Below are 11,068 nucleotides of genomic sequence, written 5' to 3'. Positions count from 1 at the left end.
TTATTTTTTTGGATAGATTAAAGAATGTAAAAATGAGATAACCTAACCACAAATATCTATCTATCTATCTATCTATCTATATATATATATATATATATATATAGATAGATAGATATATATAGATAAACAAATTAGCACTCTTGAAAGAAGCTATATGTTCATGAATAGTAGATATAGACGAAATAACTAAGTAAGATATAATAAACTTCTGTACAGTTTGGAAAGTAATGCTATGGTAAGATTTATTGACTGTCATAAGTAAGGAAATATTTAAATGCTAAGACAGAGTATAATCTAAGATGAAACAGTTAAGCCACAACCATAAACTATAACAAGCATCGCATGCGAATGCTACCCTAGTCAAGGGTATCTCTTCTATTCATATGTTAATCATGAAAACTACAAAGATCTTGCAGAAATCTTAATCTTCATAACCTGTACTATCATTATTGTTTCCTACAAGATTCTGCAAGAAGTTACTTTCTATCTCACATAATTTCCGACCCTATTCTTCATAATCGATAATCATTCTAGAAGAAGTTACTATCTATCTCACAGAATTTCCGACCCTATTCCTCATAATCAATAATCATTACATCTTCCAGTTGACAGACAACATGTTTACTCATAAAATGAATGCCATAAAATAATGTAAATTGAAAACCCTCGTTTGATAATGTAAATTGCAAGTTATGAAATAACAACTAGAAAATTCATTAAAAGAAACAGAAGAGATACACAATATATGTTAACAATTGAATAGTTCGAGAACAGTACAACATCCTAGCCGCGTAGAGCAGATATAAATAAAAACATAAAATTAATTTTTTCTGGCCCTAGTTGTTCGAGCTAACAACTCTAACTCAAATGCAAAACATTTAGGAACTAAAATGTGTAATGCACAAAACCCTTCAAAGTATTTCACAATGACCATTAAAGCTAGTCTCAATGAGCCATGGACTGAAGGATGACAGTCGAATCCCGACACCAACCTTAGAAAAATCTAGATGCATTTTCATGATAGGAGAATATCCAACCTGTGTATGACGAAGAAGTATCTGGTGAGGGCACGACCTTTTCCAGTGTTGTTCCAAATGAACCAAAGGGCAGGTAGCATACCTACAGTAAGCACAACCTTTGTTCAGAGACTATGGCATTAAACCTTGAAACTTAAACAAGAAAATAGAATATTAAGCACATACCTGTGGATGAAGAATGATCTTGAAACCATAGTTGCCATCCTATCCATAAAAGTCATGTTACCCTGACTCAGTCATTCAGATTATCATACCATGATATAAACAAAGGAATAAGTTGTTTGCTAGTTAAAGATCGTTATTCACCTTGATTAACATCAACCTTAACCAGACTGACCTCCCTGAGAGCCGAGCAGTCAAGTCTTCTCTGAGTGCGAAAGCCAAGCACTTACACAGGACAACCAAATTCAATCAAACAACAATTCTCAGACCATCTTCAAAAAAGTTTAATATTGGAAATGACGGACAAAGATAAAAGGAATTTTTACTGGTATTAATCATGAGGGGAAGGACTCCAGAGACCATGGGGACAAGAGTTTGAACCTCCTCAGTCTTCGCAAAGGTAAAATGTTGCAGAGCAGCAAGAAAAAAAACCCCAATTGCTGGAAATGATCAAACATCAGCCAAAGGGTGCATGAATTGGTTAGGTAAAACCCTAAGTTTTCGGCACCATCGGATCATCAACAGATCGAAGATTAGAAGGACCCCATCCTTGTTGTCCCTGTCACATCAATTCTCATTTCTTCTATGCTTAACGCGTGGTCTAACCTGCGAGTACAATTGTGAGCCAACCAAGAGTTTGGGAAGGGATCCATACGATTATAATCATCTTGAAAGATTTGTAGAGGGGTCTGACATGAATAATAAATGTTAAGGTGAATAACCATGTGCCATCTGTATCCTCGCTTAACACTTTAATCACCTCGTATTTGATTGGAATCCTATCAATTAATTTGATATGAATGGTGTAGGTTGATACATTGTTTTAAAGAGAACTTTTTTATATGTAAATGTATGTTACACAAACCACCTTCCAAACCAGAAAATGGGTGATTGCAAACAAATTTAACATTGAAAAGAAAAAAATTGGGTGATTGTAATGGGATATAACCTCCCAAACTAGGCGAATTGGGTCAAATGTGTCTTTTCATAGTTTATCTGCCCCTTTTTTGGGCTAAAATGAAAAAACTAATTATTTTTTAAATAAAAGTTGGGCTAAATATATGAAATGGATGTTTTATAAAAATTTCGCCCCTATAAAATGAAAAACACCTTAAATTTCGCCCTTGGGCTAAAATTCGCCCCTAAAATTTACCATGTTTGTAAGAAGATTCCAATGGTGTAAAACCATAAAATAAAGTCTGGTGCTGAAAAAACTGTGGAAATTAAGACACTATGCTTAAGTAGACAATTGATATAAAAAATAGGCTAAACACATTGTAAAGAAACAAAATTTGAAGGTTGATTGACTCATGAGTTTCTGCAAGGAAAATTTATGTACTACAATAAACTTATAGAGTGATGCTGGTGCTTCTTTTCAGTCAGAACCTTGTTATTTGACCATAGCGTTATTCTGTTGTTTTCTTCTACCAGAAAAGTAGATACACTGCTAATCAAAGTATGGAACCTCATACCACCTTTGGTTTGGAAGGATGGTTAGTGGGGTGAATAGAGAAATTCAAAAGTAGAAAAGGTAGCACATGTGGTAGGGGTTTCCAGTTAGCTATATTTTCTTGTTTTTTTTTTTTTTTTGTCCTGTAGTAACTGAATATCCATTTTCTATTTTGGATGAAAGCTAACTTTAATTGGTTTCATTTAACCAGGATGATGTTCCTTTGGGGAAGTGACAAAAGGTTGACAAAGAAGACACATTCAGAAAGGAGAAAAGCAACGACAATTTGCATAGATTTCCAAATGTAGAGGAGGGTAATAGAGATCAAGAGCTGAGTGTAGTGATATCCTCTGTAAATGGCCTCAAATATTTGGTAGCAAAGATCTGTAGAGAAGGAAGAAGTGAAATGAATAACAAAGCACACCATGCAGAACAAACTAAAGCCTCTAGTTTTCATGGGCTTCCTAAGCCAACAAAGAAGAAGAAATTTATGGATCTAAGTACACATTAGTTTGCAGATAATATGGTAAAGAAATATCCTAAAGGTAAGCCTACAAATAAAATGGATAAATACAAGACAATGATAGCTCATAGCCAGAGTGGATTTGAGACAAACAAATTTGAAAGTATGAAGGTAAAAAAATCCACACTCCCAAAGCCTAAACAACTGAGATATGGAAACGCAAGTCAAAATAAGGCACAACCTGAAAAAATTAAGTCTTATGTTGTCAACAAGACAACTATAAGGAATACTACTTCCAATCATGAATTTGTCATGGGTCATAACCTTGTCATCAACATTGATGGTAGAAGGGCAGGTAGAAAAGTTGTAGGAAGTAATGCTTCATCTTTATTTGCTTCTGTAGATGTGTCTCATTAGCCCTCACCTTTCACCCAAGGGAAACCTTTTTTTGTAGTAAATGCAGACCACAGATAAAAAAAAAATCATCGAGATTAAAGAGCTCAAGTCAAAATTCAGAAAACAACATTTTTCGATAGGACAAGACATCCAAAGAGAGAGGTCCCGTGAAGATAGATCCAAACCACATACATCAACGCAAATCTAATCGTAGATTTCAGCCTTCTTCCAAGGTATGCAATCTCTGTTCTCTAATTGATGAGGTTACTTCTGAAAGATATTTCTCTTTATCTTGGGACATCAAGTGGGCTTATATGTTTTGAGTCAATATAACTTGCGCTTGTAGGAATTAATTATTGGAGAGTATCCTATTGTAGAGGAAGCTTCAATTTGAAGGAATTCTCACCAATCTACTCTAGAATCTAATATTTTCAATAAAGGAGTGGGTAGAGGGGCTTCACCTTGTTGACCAATATCTTACAATGTTCATTCATAAAGGGACTTTTAAAATTGTATAGAATAAAGTTAATGCATTATAAGTACTATGGGGAATTGTAGGGTACTAAATGGTTTATAGGTATTAAGGGAAATTTAAAGGATATCTAGTAAAAATAAAGGCTTTCTTTATTGGCAATATGTATTGGGAGGGGGGTTTGAAGAACGGATTTTTGGAGGTATTTATCAATACATAGTGAAATTAAAGGTATTCTTTAATATTCCATAATGTAGGTGCTATGTCACAATTCATTAGGTGAAGGCCCCATGGGAATGGATGAATCTTATGATGTTTAACGCAATGAAAGTGTTGTTTCTAAGGATATAGTCACACTTTATCACTAACCTATAAGGATCTAGGGCTACGATAGTGATCACAAAACATATGGATGTGTGTTAGGTTACACTAAAGAAAATAATTGTAGATGATATGGTCCATATGTTTCACAAATGCAACAAGAAATTTATAGGCATTGATCTATAATTCTTTCCTTGCTAAACATAGAGATGACAAATGGCATCTATATATTAGAAGTTAATGTGGATCCATGTTAGTGCCATATAAATACTATTATATCCTCCAATTTCTTCCTCTCTTGAAATCGATGTTATTTCCTCATTTGAAGATGCAAGTGTCCCTACTTGTAAAATGGGATGAGGGAAATGTGTAGCAAAACCATATTCTAGAAACCATTTATCTTTGGTTGGGAGTTTACCCATATTTCCTGTGATGTGAATAGCTATAATGTCATATTCAGTAGATTTTTGGTACACCTTTAAGAAGGTATCATTATTGAATGGGGGCTAGAAATATAAAATGTTATCCATTGAATTATATATAGGATTATATTTATCTAGATGGGAAGGTTGATATAGTTTGAGCTTGTAGGAATTAATTAATGGAGAATACTCTATTGCAGAGGAATATTTGGGTTGAATGAAATTTCATGAATCTACTGTAGAATCTATGAGCTATTTTGATTTATTTTTAATATGTATTTTCCTTATACTATTTCTTATGATGGATGGCATATGATATGTAGGAAGCTTTTCACTCTATAGAAGATATCCATGTCCTTGTGTATGGTCAAGAAGATTCCTAAACCTCAAATGACAACAATATGCCAGTAAAAGTTAACAAAGATATTTTGGATATTAGAAAGTCATTTGTATCATGCTTATGCATGGTACAAGCTCTATATGCTCCAGAAAAGCTATAATAAATAATTAGCATAAAAGGATTTGTAGCTGATGGCATCATCTAGATTGTTGGCTGCCATTTCTATTATGCCCTATGATCATAAGCATGGGACTCACCATTTTGATCTCAAGAATGAGAAGGAAAGAAGTTCAAGAGAAGTGAGTCTTTTAAATTTTGGCATTTAGTTTGGATTCTAAAATGGACACCAGAGAAGTGGTAACTTATTTCAATGAAAATTGAGTTCATCTATCACTATTTGAGATGTTTGAATTTGTATAGGTTTTTCTAGAATAAGTATTATATTTTATGCTTAGTTCAAGGAGTTTTCTTCCAATATGTCTAATAATAATATGTTTTTTTGGCAGTTGTTGTGCTCAACACTTCTATCTAAAGTGGTAAGTAATATGTATAGAGCTCATTAAAGCATTTATTTTTGAAATTAAGTCTTTCCTAGATGTTGTTGAGAAGTCATAGCACACATATATTCTTCTAATCACTTTTTATGATTGTACACGTTTTTTTTTTTCAACAAGCTACATGGTCTCAATTATAACTGGATAGAATGTGGTGCAATATTAGGAAAATTTTTAATATATCTAATATTTATAGCTTATACTAAAGTTTTGTACCATATAATCATAATGCGCTTCATTTTTTAATAATTCAAAAGCGTATTCACTTCAAACTATTTTGTTCTATGTATCTCCATTATTATTTATAAAAAGATGGTTTATGTTAACTCTTACCTTCAAATATAAGTTAAAATTTAAGGATATGAGAATATAAGTTAATTTTACCAACTTTAAAGGTTGTTTGGGTTCATGAAAAGAAAGTGGAAACATCTACTTATGTGGGGAACTTGTGTCTTTATTATGTTTTAGGTTTCCAAAGGTGTCATGACATGTGTTCTGCAAGAAGTCAAATTTTTTTATCATCTATTGGAAAATGATTTCCACCTTTTATATATTGATGATAGAGTACAATCACTGCTAGGTAGGCTCTCTAAGCTTAGTGAAAATTTTTCTTCATCTTCTGCGGTCCCATAAGTGCAATTGGAGCAACACATTCCTTGTTTAGAAAGGCTAACTACTTTGAGAGTGTTACAACAGGTGATGGGATTTAATTCCTACTTTCACGCTTTCTATTATTCTGTGGTGTGACTAATTGTGATTTGTAATTGTGACCTACTTTTAGTGTTACAAAACTTACAAAATATGACGGGGAATTTAATTATTACTTTGTTTAGTTCATTTTTCTATACTATTTTATGCGATATGGTGTGACAATCTTGGATTTGGTATATTTCTTACACTCTGGTGTTAAAGTGCACACATTCTCTTGTGTCTTCTAAAATTAGAACTCTTGAGGTTTTCTAAAGTTAACCCTTGCATGTTTCTAGGTATCACAAGTGTATCAAACAATGAAAAATCTGGGTCCTGTCAAGGATGATACCATTTTATGATTTTTCTGTTATAGAGAGGCTTAGTGTAGATGATATGAAGTACAATTTTGTATGGTTGAATATTAACGTTTTGAAAGGAATTGTATAGTTTTGGCAGTGAGTTGAAATAATACAATTTTTGATCTTCAATATTTTGTATAAAATTAAAGCTTCTGCTAATTTTGAGGATTTAGATTTTGTGCATGGATTATTTTTTAGAGTGAGCATAATATAAGCTCATCAGTGAATTTATTTATGCAATACCTTGAATCAGAACAGCCTGTATATTAGAATCTTATTGAATTGTCTGAACAATCCATATATCAAGGCTATGAATTGCAGTAGCAGGGGCCCAATACCTTAAGTACTGTTATTAACTTACAGGCCAAAGGTACCTCCTTAAATCATAATGCAGGTTAGGGAAAATTTTAAGAACCACCCTAAATTTATATGTATAATAAATGGGCTAATCCCCATGATACATAGGAAAAATGGGGGGCGATTTTATCAATAATATAATATGTATATATAATTTTTTTGGCGAATCACTCACTAGATTATATTATCTTGTACAGTGATGGAAAATCTTTCACTGAATTATAAAATCTTGTAAGATCTTGGAAAATCTTTTACTGAATAATAAAACATTGTGAAGTCTTGGCGAATGTTTTGTTAAAATATGAAACGATATATGATAATAAGAAAACATATTCATTAAATTGTAATATACTAACATACATGTTTGGAAAAAGAAACATAATTTTCTCTTCCTACAAACAATGTTCCAAGTTTCAGTGGTCATGTTTGTCAAGGTTCTTACAATACACTTTTTCATATCCTTCTATTAGTTTTGATAATATTCTACAACAAAGTTCATTGTAGGTGTTGATATTGACAACGAGTTTTGTCAAGGTAGGAGAGATTAATCTTTTCTCTACAACTTTTGTCAAGCTACCACTTTTTTCAAGTTATCAAATTTCTTTCTTATTCCATAGACTCCAACTGCAAGGAAAAAGAAACACATCAAGTTTGTTTAACCCAACATGCCAACAAGTATCAAGCCCCAATTATATTATATAAGAAAGTATTAGGTATCCCAAGGGCTTGAAGGAGATCTAATTGAAAGAAGTGACCATTGTGAGAATCCTTCCAATCAATATATGAATATATAAATGTATATTTATTATTATTTTAATTGGAAATAATCAATTAAATAATAAAATTTAATTACGTCTCTCCCAATCTAAATTGCTTATTAGCATAATTCACTACCCTCATGGGTCTCGCATTTTTTAACAACGTTGTAACATGTAGATTAATTTCCCTTTTGGTGAACAATCTCCACCTTTTAGGAAAATATGGTGCAGTGGCTCCAACCCCTACAGATCATTAGGAAAAACTAAGAATAGCACAGAAGATGAAAGGTTGTACAAACCAACTTATTTTTCAAACAACTAATCCAACATCAGTACCTAAATTTTTTCATGAAGATATCATATTGAGAATGTTTGAAAAATGGTGAGAAATGCAAAAAGAGTGATAAGGTTTCATTGTTTTGATTTTTTTTTGTTAAATCAGAAAAAGTTAAAAACCAATATTAATGGAGATATTTGTATTTTTTACTAAATTTTGTGAAGTGACTAAATGTAGCTTTAACGATTCACCTTAATATGTTTTTACAATATAATTTCCTAAGTCTATTTAATATCTTCATTATCATAAAGACCAACCTATATCCATCTTAACTCCACATCTACCACTCTTAGGGGGATGAAATCTATTTATCACTCTAAGCACTTGGTAGACCGAGAATTAAGATGGATCTAAGATGATAGAATTTCCCCTTTAAATAGTCTATGCTCACATGAATACCATGGTATTACCATGGGTCAATACCATGGGTTATCATAAACCTGGAGCTTAAAAATTACTATTAGTAATTTATAAAAATTAATAAAATTAATAATTGATTTTTATTTTATTTTTTATTTTAACAAAGTTAAAATGTTTAACATACATTAAATTACAACATCCATTTTTACTCTTGATCCACTAAGCCCCGAGAGGGATCAAATATTTTTTCACTCTATGCTAGTTTGCATATCACGATATTTGATACCTCTAGGGGCTTAGTAGATCCAAAGTAAAGATGGATCTGGTTTAATTCCCCCATTTAAATAGGCTACTTCCAGGTGAATACCATGGGTCAATACAATGTGCCATTTTTATTTTTATTAATACTAATATTAGGGTTAATAATGTTTTTTTGCATGGTATTAATAATAATCTAGCCCATGGTATTTGGCCCATAGTATTTTGGCCATAGGTTTCACCTAAATATAACGCATTTTTTGAGTGTTCATAAACATAAGGTGACTTATGGAGTAAATATAAAAAAATGTTTTATTTGTTTACCATACCTCTCGTTTATTTATATTTTTATTAATTTACCATACCACTTTTACAAATTATTTATATTTTTATTAATTTAGCATACCTGTTTTACAAATATGGTATTTGGCCCATAGGATTCACTTAAATAAAACCTCTTTTTTGAGCTTTCATAAATAGAAAGAGGGTTATGGACTAAATACAAAAAGAGATTTTATTTATTTACCATACATATAGTTTATTTATATTTTTATTTATTTACCATACCTCCACTATGTTTATATTTTTATTTGTTTACACCCTTGCATGTATATAAGGTGACTTATGGAGTAAATATAAAAAATGTTTTATTTATTTACCATACCTCTCATTTATTTATATTTTTATTAATTTACCATAACTCTTTTATAAATATGGTATTTGTCCCATAGGATTCACTTAAATAAAACCTATTCTTGAAAATTAGGGCCAATGGAAGGTTGTAACTCCTAATTTCAAGGGCTAAATTTACCTTTTTTACCCTCTCCCTTAAAATAAGGTGGGCTATTTGAGGGAATTTGTAAAAATGTACTATGATACAAAAGATTCGCCCACTAAAAATTTAAAACCGCTTAATTTCGCCAAAGGGTGAACATTCGCCGCTAAAATTTTCCATGATGCAGGTATGGTTATTATCCACTCTTAGGGAAATAGTTACATGACTTAAAGTTCAGATCTCCTGAAGCCTGGATTACGAGACACTATTATCTAATACTTGAAGGATCTTGTGAAGACAAGATGTGAATCTACCCTTATATTAAGCATGGCTAGTGATTCGAAACCTTCAGAAATGAATTATCTATTTTATACATAGTGTAGACTTAGAAGAAATAGTGTGGCCTATAACACTTCTACTGACATATATGTAATAACCAAGATTGACTACAAATATACTCCTGAGATGCTTTCTGTTAGTGTCAATGCTACAATATATCTTCTATGCCTCATCAAGGTCTACATAGTTATTAAGGGACTCTGTTGTCACTAGTAATTATTAAGGCCTGCACGTGGAATAGACCATTGTGCTAACCCCAATATCTACTTGTGGACCTTTGTGAGTACAATGCTGCTGTTGGTATATAATAAGTTACTTTGATGTTACTAATACCTATCAAGGCCTGTGCATGGAGCATGTTACCTAGATAGAGCTACTACATAGTTGTCTTATTTCATCCATTACTGTAATTCTAGATGCTATATCTCTATAGCCTTCGATTTCTATCATATTTAACATAACCAAGGTAGGATGGTCCAGATTTGAGTGTAGTTATTTGAGAAATTGACAGGCATTGCATCAAACTAAGTCTACATAAATTTAGTATGCTTTATCTTGAGAATTTAGTGCCGTAATTGCTTCAGCCCTGCAAAATGACTTGATTAACCGTTGTGCGTTGATTTTAACCAAAAGTATGTAAGTGAAATATGTAAGAGTAATAGTACCTCTAAGCCCTGAGCAGACATTTGTTTACTTCTTCTTAGACATTATTGCTTAAGGTGATCAACACACCACAAGCCAGATTTAATATGATCCATTTATTTTTATTGCCTCATTGAGTAGGATAGATTGATATGGTCTTCAATGCATCAATATACTCCATCGCTTAATTGAGTAAGTAGATCCACTAGTGTTGACTAGATATTTCCAGTGATGTTATCACAGAGTAAGGTAATACTATTTGTGTTTGTAGGCCCTAGATAAGCATTTTGGATATAGAAGCAATCAAGTAGCACAAATCAATAGAATTTGTGGACACCCATTACAACAAGGGTGCACAGATCAAAAGGATGGCTGAAGCCTGAGAATATATATCTGCTAATTGGTGTTTGTACATCCTTCCATTGCATCATATTCATAAACCTTTAATGCCTTACTTACACCTCTATAAGATGGTACTGTAATTGACCTTATGCCAAAGTATAGCATTAGAGAGGTTTGAATTATACCCTATTGCTAGAAACAAGTCTGAAAATGCAATATCTGTGTGATGGATCC

Source organism: Pinus tabuliformis, chromosome 6, assembly GCF_031772625.1.
Source record: "Pinus tabuliformis cultivar Carrire ecotype Pingquan chromosome 6, CPIR1, whole genome shotgun sequence".
NCBI lineage: Eukaryota > Viridiplantae > Streptophyta > Pinopsida > Pinales > Pinaceae > Pinus > Pinus tabuliformis.
This window is presented reverse-complemented; position numbering follows the sequence as displayed.